Source organism: Haliaeetus albicilla, chromosome 15, assembly GCF_947461875.1.
Source record: "Haliaeetus albicilla chromosome 15, bHalAlb1.1, whole genome shotgun sequence".
In the NCBI taxonomy this organism is placed as follows: Eukaryota; Metazoa; Chordata; class Aves; order Accipitriformes; family Accipitridae; genus Haliaeetus; species Haliaeetus albicilla.
In genome coordinates this window covers 6804447-6819718 of record NC_091497.1, presented here as the reverse complement: position 1 = coordinate 6819718, position 15272 = coordinate 6804447, and the positions used below count along the sequence as shown (strand labels likewise).

Genomic DNA, 15272 nt, shown 5'->3' with positions numbered 1-15272 from the left:
AGATGTGCACTACTTAACCAGTTTTCCTGCACAACTGGATGTGAAGAGTGAAAACCACTTTGACTCCCCCATGAAAGGGAGGTTCCGCATGGCATGGAAGCTTTGATCGTTCCTGTAGTTGCAGAACTGCAAATTTCTGTTATTGCTCAAAGAGTTACAGTTCGTACAGGTCTCCCCCTTGCATTTCTTTTTGAACAATAAGATACAATTCTGAGAATGAGTTGTAAGCAGAGACTTCCTTACTGTGTATAGTCTGAATTGACCCTGAAAAAGTGAAGACGACACCTAGTGGGGGAAAAAGGAGGACTGCAGGCAACGTTTACCATTCTTCTGGCTTTATTATATAATACAAGGATGAAAACTAAAATTAAAAATTAAGCAACCCTGTGTATTTAAAGCCACCCACCTCCTGATTTTGTTGTGTTTTATTTGTCTGCTGTGTCTCTGTCAAAATAAGGCAAAATAACAACAGCTTTCTTACCACAGCACTTCGTTTTTCTGAAGGAGTGGGTGTTTGTATTCTAAAAGTTTTATGATTAAATTATTTCAGGAAAATAAACAGTGCCTTCTTTCCTATGTGGGAATAGGGGGCCACCTTTTTGGCTTAATAGTTGACCCTTGAAGGTTATTTTCAGTCTATGTAGGGATGATCAACTCTAAGAAAATCAGCTTTTCTTTCTGTCTTTACTGGCAGCTTGTGGGTTTTTTTCCCCTCTTCTCTTCCTCTTTCGGGAAGTAGGAACACCTTGTTTGTTCCTCATGTTCAACCATAGTAAAGGAAGACGGGGATGTGGAAATCCCTTTGGAATTTAAAAGGAAATCCTGCATCTAATTGTAGATGTCTGTGCCAAACAATTCTGTACAAATGATAATTTCGGCTATTGTTTGCAAATGGGCTTACTGTTGCTGGTGCCCCATGTTACTTGATCTGAAGGAAAACAATCTCGAAGTCGTCATTACATCCTAGAAACATCAGTTGTTTCCTATCTGTAGAAGTTCTGCTATGAGCGTGGATTGCTACAACATTTTTGTTTTAAGGATCTGGTATCCTTTCATACAAGGGATAAAATATCCCTCTCCATCATGGAATGAACTGTCTCCATTCCAACGACAGTCTATGTATCTCTCTTCCCTCTCCTCATATTTGTAGGGCAGATAATTATTTGATTGGGGTGGAGGAAAAAGGAAGAAAAATGGATGAATAATTCTTCAAACCAGTTGGAGATGTTATTAGTATGAGGAGATACTGTGTCATATCTTTTTGCAAAATAAAGAAGGTATGATTGCTCTCTTAGGACAAAGAGGAGGAGGATAATTGAGTAACTTCACAAAGGAGGTCTTGCAGTGGCTGATGCTTTAAAGAAGCCCCTCTTGATTTACCAAAATAATGGACAGAAGTTGATTCAGTAAGTTCAGTGGTTTTCTGAGAAGGCACAGTTGTATGACTGAGACTTTAAAAAATAAATACACGAGACAGAAGGCAGTGCATATAGTTAGTAAAAAAACCCGAACATGGTTGCTTCACTAAAGAATTAAGAAATTACGTCTCTTTTTCAGAGTTAAAGGACTTGGCAGACTTTCTGTATAAATAACAAGATTTTTTTGGTATGACTTTTAAAATTTCCTCTTTGCTTTTATTTTATGCTTACTGAATACTCTCCTTTTGTTTAGTCATCACTTTGCTTCAGACACCTTGGTCTGTAGTTGTGAAAAAGGGTTATATGGTGGTCTTAATGGGGAAGTATTTTTTGCAAAGAAATCACTTCTCTGCTACAGCTTTTCTATTTTGTTTCTGTTTTGTCATGAACAAGCTAAACAATTTCCTGCCAGCAGTTTGGGCCTTAGAATACTCACAGAGCTCTCTTTGGAAAAAGAAAAGATGAGCTACAGCCATGAATCCAAAGGAGGTGTGAATGGTGTCTTGACAAAAAACAAAACTGTGGGAAGCATTTTAATTTTCAAGTATTGTGAAGTAAGCCAAACGGTGTGAATAAGATGAACATCAAAACCTCTTTTTACTAGATTTTAGCCTTTGAAGACATGTTATGATGTCTGTTACAATGTACTAAATATGTGGTAAGTTATGAGAAGAGATTTAATTTAAATTTTTTTTTTTTTACCAAGAATTCAAAAGTAGTTAAAAAAATGGCTCAGCCAAAAAATAATGAATAGTATTTACCGTAGAAGAGGACTGAGGGCTAGCCAATTACTAGACGGTGCTACAGAATTGCACTCAAAATCTTGAACAGCGGATGTATGAGTCACATTTTGGTAGTTAGTTCCAACTTATTGTCTCTACCATGAAAATAGGTCATAATAAATGAGGCAAAAATAGCTTACATGCTTTGTAACATAGCTCATCATAAATTGGCATCCTTTGGCTCCGCTCTGCCCAAGCTTTATGCTAAATACGGATCCTGATAAAAGATCATTTAGTGCTTAAATCAGTGGGGAGCTGGGAGTGAAGAGCCTCTTCAGCCCATCACATAATGAGGTGTGCCCTTGGGTCGCTTAGGTGTGGACTGGGCGATGTGCTCCGTATGTGGGCTCTGCGGGGTGCAGAGAAGCGGGGTTTCTGTGCTGGAACGTGGGAACTCATCGCAAAGTGGACGATCAGATGTCAGAAGCTGGCAGGAAAGGCTGAAGCTCTCACTCGCCTGTGGTGTCCACTTCTCCCTCCCCAGCACGGGCAGTTGTCACGTAGTCAAACTTGTCCATGCAGATGGTTCTGGGAGGCTGATGCTACCCTGTGTCTCTATCTGCAGTTCCTTTATACCAGAAGCATGAAACAGGTGAAGTTATGGGAGCCATAAATTCAGGTAGGACTTGCACACTTTGAAAAGAAAGTATTTCTCACATGAAGTAAGAATGGCTATGAAACTAATCACATTTAAAAGCAAATGAAATCATAACTCCTGAATTCAGGCATCGAACATACCAGGGTCCTGGATCACTACTGATCAGATGTATTTTCTCTGAGGCAAGAAGTTTGCAGAATGAAAATGTGTATAATAGATACAGAGTTAAAAGCCAATCCCCATTACAAGTTGAACCATTCCCAGTATAAGGTTCCATTTTTGAGGTTATATGTGTCTCAAGAGCCTCTTGAAGTAAGTGCCTATCTTAAATGAAGTTGCCTGCTCTTCTTGGTTCAGTAGAGTGGCTCATGAATGGCAGCTTACCAGAATAAGCATCAAGATCCTTAACAACTGCTAGTAGCTATCTACTCTGTAGATTCACAAAGATTGTAAAAGGCTCAGCTGACCGTTGTAGAAAAGTGAGTTTGTTTGCTGCCAGGCTATACCTGTCCAGGCTTGGAGGGCACTTTACTCAGGCTGGGACGTGTACCCCCGCGTCCCTCAGGACTTGTGTAGCTTCGGTGAACTGCTTGGCAGTTTGTCCATACATGATGCTTTGCTCATTGCTTGCACATAGGCACAGTTTGAGAGCGTACGGTAGCGGTAAGGCACACACCCACGGGATTACAGCCTTTTGTCTTCAACCATCATCAGGTATGTAGTCACAGGTTTCTATTACCTGAATCAGGAACCTTCTCCGGTATCTTTGGAGGGACAGAGACCTTGCGTCTTGAGTTTTCCTGTCTGTGTACCAGACATGCAACAGCTTCGGACTAGGTGGGCTAGGCGATCATTTATCTGTCAAGGTTCAATTTATCCAACCAGTGATAGCGGACAGTACCGAGGTGTGTTACACAGACATGAAGGGTGACACATCACCCTCTTGCTTTGGTTAGGGATGTCGATCATTTGGTGGAACTTACTTTACTTACTGGCAAACTGAGTGGGATTTTGAGTGCTTAAGTCAGGTGTGTCACAAGCAGGAAATCTGAGATGATTTCTCAGAGCTATTTTTAAAAATGTTTTCCTCTGTTCTGGAGCCAGTCAGACACGAGGCCACCTTTTCCAGTTCTCTGACGATACAGAGAGACTGGCAGGATGCAGATGAGTTAGTTGAGATGGTACCAGGTCATCTGAAAGGCAGCTTTTGTTCAAGACTGTCTCAGCTAACAATGCAGTCACCTCACATCTGCTTCTTTGCTTTTTGTCATTGCTTTCCAGCCTGGGGCTAGCATTTGGGATTGGTAAAGCATGTCTACTAAACCCTGGTAAGAAACGGTCAGAAGCAGCAGCACTTAATCTCTTGTAGTTCTTAAATGACCCGATTTTCCCTGTGGTGTGAGACAAAATACCTTTCTGTGTTTTAAGACTTCTGTTCAGTTATTTTATGTTTTTACTTAAGTGTCTCATACACTTAAGAAAATAAAATCGGCTCCATAAAGGGATACTCAGCAGTAATCTCTGCTTTTCTGTGGAGAGCTTTTCTGTCACTCGTCACCATGAGTTTTATCAAGGGCTTGATGAGAGAAGTGGGTTTGTTTGTTTGTTTTGCTTTTGCTTAATGATCTTTTTCCATAATGGGTTGTTAATTTGGTGCTGTATTTCCTCACACTACTGCTCTTTGAGCCTGTGGTCACCAGCTCTTTTCACCTTTTGATGAAGATGGTGTTTTGGTAGCTGTGTGCTCTGCCAGAAGTGTGAAGAGATTCAAGCCCGTGTTGCTGAAGCAGTATAACATCCTGTGCTTTCCCTCTTTCCTTTTTAAGATTCTCCTCAGAATTCATCCCAGATTTCTACATCACTTGTCAGTAAATCAGCCTTATGGTGTTTCATCTAAACCCTCATATTTCTAGAACTGGGGCATCTCTGTACCTCCTGGACATCAAACACACTGCCTTTTTTTTATATTTATAAAGGTCGTTCAGGAGTGTTTCTTGCTTCTTCAGTGCAATAACTGTCTCTGTACAGACTGCCGCAGTGAACAGCGGACTGTGAGACGACAAGGGTGCTAGAGGTAAACACCAGGCATGAGCCCCAGTGTCCACAGTGGAATCGTTAAGGAATGTTTCCACTCCAGAAATAAAAATCGGTGTTTTATTCACACCTTAGTGAAAGTGGTGCTTTGGCTACAGACCTGAGACAGCATTTGCAGTAGCTATTGTGCAGTCTGATCTCTCTTACCCTGAGCACTATGTTCCTTCTTCAAGGAACTTCTTTGGGCTGCGGTTAAGAGGGGTGAGTGTTTGCAATAATCCTGGTGAATGCTCATACAAATATTCATTCAAAGGAAAAAGAAGGACTACTTGCTTATAACTGGAGATTGGGATGTGTTCTCTATATACATACCTCCATCTTCTCGTCTACTGCTGAGCCCCTTCTTTGTGTCGGAAGTGTGAGATGGGCAAATGGGAAAGACAGGGTGTGCTTCGCTCCTTCCACGCTATGTTCAACCACCAAGGGGAGTAGACAGTCAGGAGTCCACCTTACTAGTATTCTTAAGCTGAAAGTGTTTGCCCCTAAGTGCTTAAGTTATACACTTCCAGACTGTGAATGACTTATCCCATCCCCCCAAAATCTTGGTCAAATATGTACACCAGTAAACTCAACTGAAGTAATTTCTGCTTAATACAGTAGCAGTTGTGAAAAGAGATTAAAGAGTAAGGGGACAGGATCAGAAAATGAGACCTAGAGTATTTAGACTCTTGAGGGAACTATGAAGATCGTAACACGTGGGGCAGAAGAGACAGAATAACGGTAGACAAAAAATAGTCTTAACAAATGCAAAGCGACACTTAATCAGCGTAAGGGAGCTTGAGGCACCCATGCTCTGAACTGAGGGCTCTGACTTGCATTCAACTGATGGAAAGAAAGAGCTGTGCTAATTCAAAACATAAACATGGCTTCCCCAGCTGTGTTCTCCACTCCTCTACTGGGGCCTTGCAAAGGAGGCAGCAAGAACAAGCGCATGTGGCTTTTTTTCACCTGCTGAAGGTGCAGTTCGGTAGCGGGGCTGAGCCAGTTGAAGCGTAGGGTGCTGCTTATGGAGCAAGCGCTTGGCCCCAGCCTGTACTTTCCTGTCTACCACTTGCAGTGCAAGTCATCTGACCTCCTACAGGCAGTGGTTATAGGGAGATAAAATAATGTTAAAAAAAACCCCACATGTATACATACGTATTTTTGCAGGGATCATTTCCCACTGGCTTAAGTTTCTAAACCTGCTCACTTTTGGGTGGATGAATGCCAGCACCAGAACAAGGAAGGCAACGGGAACGCGTAGCTGGAAGGCAGAACAGGGATTTCCTCCTGTTACCCAGTGCCACAGGATTCACAGTTGGTTGCTTCAGCCCGGGTTGGGGTGCTTGAGGTTAAGGCGTGCATTGCCGTAGAGTCAGTAACCTCTGCCAGAGGAGGGGGGCAGAGGGGGCAGAAGACCGTAACCTCTGAACCGGGGTTCTCCACAGCTTGTCACACCAAGCCCTGATTATGGTAACTGTAAGAAGAGACCAAAAAGTCATTATCGGCCCAAAGCTCTGCCCTATACAAAGCTGTGCTATCTGAGATAGCAGACTATAATAACAAATGGATAATCAGCTGTTTCTTAACTGGTGTCAGGATTTGCAGAGGATTTTGAGGGTGTTTTTGAAATGGGGCAATTCTCCATTTTTACAGTAATTAGGGTACTTACCTCTGCCTTGCAGTTGGAATGTGAACGCTGTCTGCTCTTGCACCTCTCAGATAGGCACACATGCGTGCACACAAAATACACAGTTGGGTAACATCATTTAAGAAGAAGAAAGCAGTGGAGATAATTTAACAAAAAGTGTTACCAGTAGTTGAATGTATCTGGAAGCAAGGTGGTACACCTCTGGAAGGGCTTCCCTGAACTGAGCTGTCCCTTTCAAATTCAGAGAGTGCTAAGTGGCATTTGTAATTAATTGCAGGCTGTCACCACTTTCACACTTACCATTTTTAACTGCTTTTATTAAGTGGAAAGTACCAAGCATGTCATTATTAAATAAGATCTGTGAACTAAGTGTAATTATTCAGATTGGAAATGTGTTTTTATTTAAGGGGAGAGAAGCTGGTCTGCCCTGCAGCAGGATTAATCTCTGCAGTCAGTATTCTGTAAGCAGCTTATGGAGGTAAACATTACATGTATCTTTGCCAACTTGGCTATGTATTGCCAGCCGTCTTAACCCTTTTTAAAGATAAATGAGCTGTAATTGGATTTCTGTACTGGATAATTTTAAACAAGGGCTATTAGAAGAAGCAGTAATTGTTATGAAGAAACTGCACAATAGGCATATTATTATGAGGCGTTGCAGCTCTTGGAGTGTTTTAATATTTGTCTGTCAGAATCAGGGTAGCAGATTAGAGAAATGTGTTTTGATGTGGCAATTCCCATTATTCTTATTATGTGTGAGGAAACAGAAATGGGAATGAAGTTTGGGTTGAGCTGGCAGGGGGAGGTGATGCTACCAAGAGTTACTTTGTACCAACATTGTGAACTTTGAAAAATAAAATTGAAAGAAGAGGAAAGATAAATTGATTACTACCTTTTATATTGCTACAAAACTTTTTAAAATAAAAAGACAATATTTTTGTCTGCAATAATATACTTTTAAAAAATAAAACAATTTAAAAATTCAGTCAGAAATTATTTCCCCATACAGCCAGTTTCTGTAAGAGGGAGGTAGATGGAAAGAATGGAAAACTTGTTTGTTTCAATAGAATTGTAGCCACTCTGTTGGTAATCTTTGCTTCATGCCTGTTGCAAAATACTAAAAAGTTACAACTGAAGCCAAATGGGGAGAGCAAATTGTGATGTTGCCCACAGTATTTCATTTGCTCGATGCTGTTACCAAAGGCCATCAGGTGCTTTTTGGGAAGCACAGATAAGAGTACTCATAGTAAAATCTAAGTTTTCAAATTTTTGTTATTTCACCAGGGGTTTTTTTGCACAAATAAAACACAAGTTTATTTAGCTTCTCAGGCATTTGTGGTCTTGTTGACACTAGTATTTAAGCTTTTATGAATGAAACACAGAAATCACTACAAATGTTTAGCCATTTTTTCAAAGTTCATGTAGCGTTAATTGGTTGTTATGTTTTTGAGTGTTTGTTGCCACCCTAAATACCCTAAAAAGTAGTTTTTTCAAATTCATATTTTAATTCCTTGTTTTCTTACAACCACTGCTTGATTACAGTTTTTCTCAGAGGGAGCACTGCTTGATTCTCTCTCACAGATTTTAGGATAGCTCCCTGTTAAGTTCTCCACGACCAGTAATTTGCTTGCATTTTTTTTCTTTATTATTCTCTACAAAACCTTATCATTAGTTTGTCCACTTCCATTCTGCTCATAACAAAAATTCATTAATTTAAGTTTTTTAACTTAGTTACTTTGATCTTTTTGATTTGAAAGAATACTTTTTGGAGAAAAAGAGTTGCAACTCATCTTTTATCCTACTGGTGATGGCAGTTGGAAGAGTGATAAATAAAATGCTAAGTGTTTAGCACCAAGGAGAGGACGGTTCTTTCTGGATCCTGATAAGAAAGGCACAAACACTTGCAAGGTAGATAACTATTCATTAATAGCCCAGAAAAGGCAATAGCAAGTTATGAAATCTTATGGCCCTTCCAGTGCTGGGAACCCCAAGACATTACAGAGTTGGCTGGACCTCTGCTCAGGGACAGCACATGGTGCAGATCCCATCCATGGTGCGGTTCACCAGCTCTGAGATCACTGGTGTTCCTCCAGGGTCTTGCTCACAGTACAGATTCATCAGTCACTGGCAGAATCAAGCCAGGAGTGAGGACTTAGCTTTTAAGACTCCCTTGGACAATATACTCTCTTATTCTTATCTCATTAATAAAGCTGCAGTTCCAGAACTGTTGCATATAATCATTCACATGAATGAGACAATACACTATACATATACTTAAGATTACATGCACATTGACTACGCATTGAATAATTATATATTAACTGGGCATACACTGATTAATTATACTATTCATTAGATACACTTTGATTAACTAGCGGTCACACAGTATCCATGATACAGAGACATACACCTCGATTAGTGGTTATGTGGATCACTAACTCCTCACAGAATAGTCGTCCACTGCTGGCTACTACAGTAGATAAACAAATCATTGTTGGTAAGGTTACTTCTGCAATTGCAAGCATTTTGATTCAAAGTACTGCTGATATTCTGATGTCTTATGGATTGAAGAAGTATTGCTGTTCTAAGCAAAGGTCACTTAACTAAAGTAAAATTTCCTTTATAGTTCTGAGGCGCTTCGCAGTTCTTGCTGAGTCTTGCTGGTACACCCTGACATTCTTCCCCTCCCACTTGGCCACTGCTGTCATTGTCCTGCGTGTGGAAGAGTCCTATTGTGAGCAGTTCAGTTATATCGTCAGATTAGATGGAGCGTAAATCATAGTTTTTATTTGCTTCGACCTTTTTTTGAGATGCTGACAAAGTTGGATAAACCTGTGAAAAGAAAGTAGCAAAAACTTCTTCCAACTTGTCTGGGGCCAGTCAGGCGCACTTGTTTCCTGTTTTTGTTTGTGACTAGAAAGTGGCACCTTGTGAAAGACCATTAGAATCAGATTTCTGAGAAGTAATTTCAGAATTCAAGCTCCATCTTTATGCCTTGCTAATCATAGCTATTTTGGCAGAAGATGTAAATTAACCAATAAAGATTGCTCAGTCTTAGAAGAACTGATTAAAACATTACAGACAAATACTGCTCTTTCTTTTTTTTTTTTTTTTTTTAAAGTTGTGAGGAATTTATCTAGGCCATATGACAATGAGACTTCATCTGTAGTTAAAATAAGTTACGGTACTAACTCTTTATTGACATCTGTTCCAAAAAATCTTTTTTATGGACATTTTTTAATTACAGTTCTGATCATTGATCATTTAATTTCAGCAGGAATTTGCAAGTTGCAGCTACAAGAAGCACTGCAAAGGGATATATGATGGCAGTGGTGCTTGACTGCTTCCATAGAGATGCTGAGCAGTACAGTAAGTGCCTCCACAGCACCAGCAACCGTGCTATTAGGAAGACAGGACCGTAGCCAGGGGATTAATTTTTCCAAGTTCAGCTTCCACGTGCGATGGAGGAAATGTAAAGAGACTTTTTATGGAGGCAGTAAAATCCGTTCAGACAACAGGAGGCATTTCCCTGACCCTAGGCTCTCCATCTACAGTGGTCCTCAGCTAGTTGCTCTCAGCCATGAGCTTGTCCTATGTAGGTTTGCCTAGCTGTGGACAGCTCTCCCTGCGCTCCTGGGTACCGAGGGACTCCTCACGGCCAAGGGTATGGGATGCGGCTGCTAGATGAATGGCTGGAACAGTGTAGGAGAGAAGCAAGGAGGGGCAAAGAGATGTCCTGGCTGTGCCCAGAGTTGTAAGCTGCTCGTTTTGGAGTCTTCCCTGGCATTTGTGGTCACTAGGTCTGCTTGCCAGTGTTATCCAAGCACACTAGTTTTAGAGTTTCTGCTCTAGCTTGTGGGCTAAGAGCAGTTAAAGAGGAAAGATTCTTCGTTTAATGAGATTAATACAATGTAATCTGCTACATCACTAATTTCAGGTGGCTTGATTATTGGTTTTTTTCCTGTCCACAGATCTGAGATACTTTTCTTCCAGGTAACATTTTTAATAGTGACATACAACGTGTTATCTTCTTGCAGGCTTCTTTCTAGATGCCCTGTCTGATCATTTATGTCAGTTTTTGTCTAGAACAAAGCTACTAGGAGAGATCATGAGATGTTGTTAAGTGTTCGGGATATGAATGTGAAGCTTTGCCCTCTCTCCCTCTTTTAGCATAAATAACATTATTATGTATCAATCCTAGTAGGTAGCCGTGACACATTTAAAATAGTTGGTTTGCCCCCATCTGTGTGAGTGAAGGAGTAAGGTTCTCATGGGTGTTTGGGCTGTTTCAAGTAGCTGGCATTGTGAATACACACATATTTATTTTTTAAAGGACAAAAAAAAAGAATTGTCCTGGAGTTGCCTTTATAGTCTGATAACTTGTCAGGAGTCTTCAGTTGTCTCTCTTTGTCAAAAATGCCTTACGCGTGCAGCTGGCAGGAGTGCTTCATCTCTTTCTGTCCAACTGGGGACAATGATCTGTCACTGTTACTTCTAGATAGAATTGCTGGAACTTTCCATACTCAGAAGTTGTAATATTAAGGTTTCATCAAGTTCTTAGCCCCTTAGTATCAGCAGCTCCTGATAAAATGCTATCTGGTTGCTTTGTAGGCTAGTAAGTTGAGAATAATCAGTTTTCAGCATCTCTATATTTAAAGTAGGCTGCCTCGGAGTGCCTTCTGTTAACTAACCACAACTTCCCTCGAAAGTTACATGCCACAGGAAGGATGAAACTGCTAAGTCTAGCTTAATAGAGGGAGGAACATAGCTCTCCTTGTGCATGGTATAAGACAATGTATACTTTTCTGGAAGGAATAGGATAACCACAAATGTTGCTGCCTTCAGAACAGGTGCAAAATTTGCTTTTTTGGTTCAGCCCTTTGCACAACATCTGTCACAACTGAGGAAAAGAAAAGAGGAAGAGGAGAAACTCATGGTTTTGCACTGAGGAAAAATTAATGCAGCTTTTTGGAAAGAAATCTAGGCCATGTCTTGACCTTTCTTTATTTTAGGAGGATGCTAATGACAGCATTTTGATAAGGGCTTAAATAGAGGACAACACTAGGAGATTTTAAAGTTTTATCATTTGCTAGTTTTACTGCAAGGCCACTGAGTTTCATGTTGCCTTCTTGTCTACTTAAAGTTTTGACCAGATTTGTTAGTCATAGAAGGATGCAGGTTCAAAGGAGCCTCTGGAGATCATGTTGTCCAACCCTGGCAGTGCCAATTTAATCAGGGCTGTGTCCAGTCAAGTTCTGAGTATCTCTATCCTTAGAGATTTCACAGGCTTTCTGTGCAACCTTTCCTAATGTCTGACTAACCTCATGATGAAAAAGATGCTTCCTAATGTTCATTTGTTCCTTGCTGCAACTTCTGCCTGTTACTGGGTGTTGACATCTTTTCTGTACCCCTGCCCATTAGGCAGTTGAAGACAGCGATAACATCTCCTCTCAGTCTTCCCTCTCCAGGCTGAACCATCTCAGCTCTCTGAGCCTCTCCTCCTATAACATGTGCTGCAAGCCTCTTCATCATTTTTGGTGACCCTCTGCAGGCAGGACTTGTTCCAGTATGTTAGTATCTTTCTTGTACTGGGAAGCCCAAAACTGGATACGGGACTCCAGGTATGATCTCACAAGTATGGAATGGAGGGGAAGGATTGCTTGCCTCGACGTTCTTTTGAACACGGTCCTGTATGTGTTTGGCTGTGAGGTCACATGACTGACTTCTCTTTAACTTGTTGTCCACCAGGAACCCAGACCTTTTTTGCCACCCAGCTTGCTAACCAGGTGGTGCCCAGCCTGCACTGTTGTATGTGGTTATTCCATTTCGGATGCAAGACTTTGCATTTGACTTGCTGAACTTCATGAGGTTCCTGTGAGCACATTTTTCCAGCCCATTGAGGTCCTGTTCTTCTGTATTTAATGCATCTGAGCAAGGTTATCCAAATTTGGTAGTCATGGGGTAACATCCTAGTTTTGAGACATACCTGTATGCTACTGTGGTAGGAGAAGTAGATCAGTACGCTGTTGATCTCCCTTTGTATAGAGATACCCTGTTCTCTTCTGCCACCCAGCTCGAACACAGTTGGATTCCCATTCTTTCTTTGTACTTGCCTTCTTTCCTTCCTTTATAATTTGGATGAAGTGGTGAACAGCTTTGATCTGACTGTTCACAGGAGAAGAGACTAGATGACTTGAAGGAAGGGGATTTGATGCAGGTCTGTAAAATCACGAGAAATGTGGACAGGGTAAATAGGGAGTTGCTGTTTTCACTCATTTCTGGTACAAGAAGCAGGGACTTCAAATGAAACTAACAGGTGTCACAAGCGAAAGAAAATGGCTCCAGATACCATGGGTAGTTAGTCTGTGGAACTTCTTGCTGCAAGATGCTGCAGGCACATTTTATTTGAGTTCAAAAAGGGACCAGACAGGCTGATGGAAGAAAAATTGATCAAGGACTGTCATGTGCAAAGATGAGAAATCTGCCTCAGGACGTCCAAAGTTAGACATTGCAGGAAGCCAAGAGAGTATTGTAAGGAGAAAAAAATTGAGGAAATATGTCTGAGCATTTACTACACAAACAGCAATTCCCTGTTTTTCTTCAGAAAAGGGTTGCAGCTTGGCTGAGTTCATTTTGTACCAGAGCCGTAGTCTGCAGGCTGCGGCTTAGCCAAGACTGTATTGGGAAATATTTCACTTGGATGAATTTGATGTTTTAGTGATTCTTGGTGTCCATTGACCTTGTCTGTATTGAGCCAGTACAGTGGGATACTGCTAAGATACAAACCTTAGTTTGTCTTGAGTTCTTCCCCTGCTGTGTACCATGGACATGGAGATCAATGAGACGGAGTACATCGCTGCTTTTCAGTTTCTCCAAAACTGGTCATGTAAGGCAAACCTTCTCTTCAGCTGCACCCTATTTATTTTTCTTATGTTGCAGGCCATCTCATCGTTTTCTTGGAGTCTATTCATTCTTTGCTTACCTGAAAGCTTTTGAGATGCAGAACAATGTTAGTCTTTAATGCAACATCTGTTTAAAAAACCCCCAAACCCTCCATTTTTTTCTGTATACTAATGAGCTTGCTGGTTTAAGAGGGGTCATTAACCACCTTCAGGAGTTGTGTTATTTGTGGTAGCATGTTTCTCACTTTGGACAGTTGCTGTTACTGTTTTTTGCTAGGAGATAACCATGTTGCTGAGAGGTTCCTCATCTGCATAGCTTTCAGGGCCACAGCCAAAAGAGTCAGGCAGCGATGCCTTGGGGAATACCTGTCCTCGTCTGCTGGGACTGTAAGCCACAGGAGATGGCGTTCTTTATCTCCACACTTTCAGTTAGGCTTCAATATCTTTTGAGCCGAAGGTGGCTGAGCACTTGTAGTAGTAGTCCTTAGTTTTGCATTCTCAGTGAAAGAAAAGGTGAAGGCACTAAATGCTATTTTGCTGAAAATGCTTGTGTTTTGAGATTTTTTGCATGATGCACCTTCATTTGGTCATGTGTTCAACAACAAAAGTCTATACAATTTTCTTTTCTGGACTTGGACAGAGACAGCCAAAACGTACCATTTGGCCCCCATCATCATTTTTATTTTTGTGTGCTTTGTTGCATTCCCTACCAGGTAAGATTTGAGACATGTCAGCAGTGGACATGTAGTCTGGTTGGAGTCCTCTTAGCAACTGCCCTAGCCCCACACTCTGAAGTGCAGAGTTAAAAGCTACTCTATCGTTTTGTCATGAGCACGGGTTTTAAGATCCTGACTGGACTTCACCCTCCAAATAGAGATCCAGTTTCCCTAAAGAACGTCAGTCAGATCTCCATAATGAGCAAGCCATTTGAACCTGCTGCTACTTGTCAGCTGCTGGCTTTATATGTGAAAAGAGTGAGTGAGCTCCAGATCTGTATGACCATTTCCCAGCCTTTCACGTAGAAGGGGGCATTTCCTAGAATATATCAAAAGGTTTTGCCAAAGCAAAAGCTCATTTTCTTTTGCAAAGCTCGTACTGCTTCAGCCACGTGTTGCGTGGCATGGCATGCTCGTGTCTTTTAAGACAGACACATCCATTATGTGCTCAGTGTTGGAGAGGAAAAGAGATGCCAGGTATGGCTTTACCCCCTTCTTTCATGTCTGTGTGGCATACAGGAGGAGAGGGACCAGAGCTGTGCCACTACAAGTAACTGCTGTCGTAAAAATACTCCAACAAACAGTACTGGGGGAAGAGTACCAGCAGGATAAATGGATAAGGGCATCTTGAAGAAAACCAATTGTTGGAGAACAGCTGTAAGTTTTCAATATTGCTGCTCTCCCTTGCTCCCATGCAGCAGCTTGTTAGATCTCTCTGGTGATGGCTACCAGCCCCACAGCACAGCTGGTAGAAGAAATAGGACAGATGCTCTCTAAATGACTTCAGTGCAGTTGTCCCAGGCCAACTGAAACCACCACCTCTGCTTTCGGCAGTTTCAGATAAGCACGCAGAAAAGAGGCTCCTCATTGATAGGAGTGTGCATGAGCTGTGGGTGCACGCTGACAAGCAGTGAGGGGAAGCAGTGGCATCGGCTGCCACAGCTATAAATTGTCACTATCTGTGTGTCTGCGCCTTTAGGACTCTTGTCAGGAAGCTGAGCTTATATTCGCTTTTAAAGGTTTTTATTTTATTGGTTTCTTCAGCATTTGAGAAATACCAAAATAGGGAGAAAAAAACCCAGCTTTTCGCAAACCCATATTTAACTGGACCGACACTCTAAGGCTTATTAGA

At 41.4% G+C, this 15272-nt stretch overlaps 1 protein-coding gene across 1 annotated transcript in view; it reads left to right on the top strand.

Annotated features, from left to right (window-relative positions):
* Positions 1–15272, top strand: part of UBAC2 (UBA domain containing 2) — a 105511-nt gene that overhangs the window by 30669 nt on the left and 59570 nt on the right. The gene's annotated exons all lie outside the window — the stretch shown is intronic.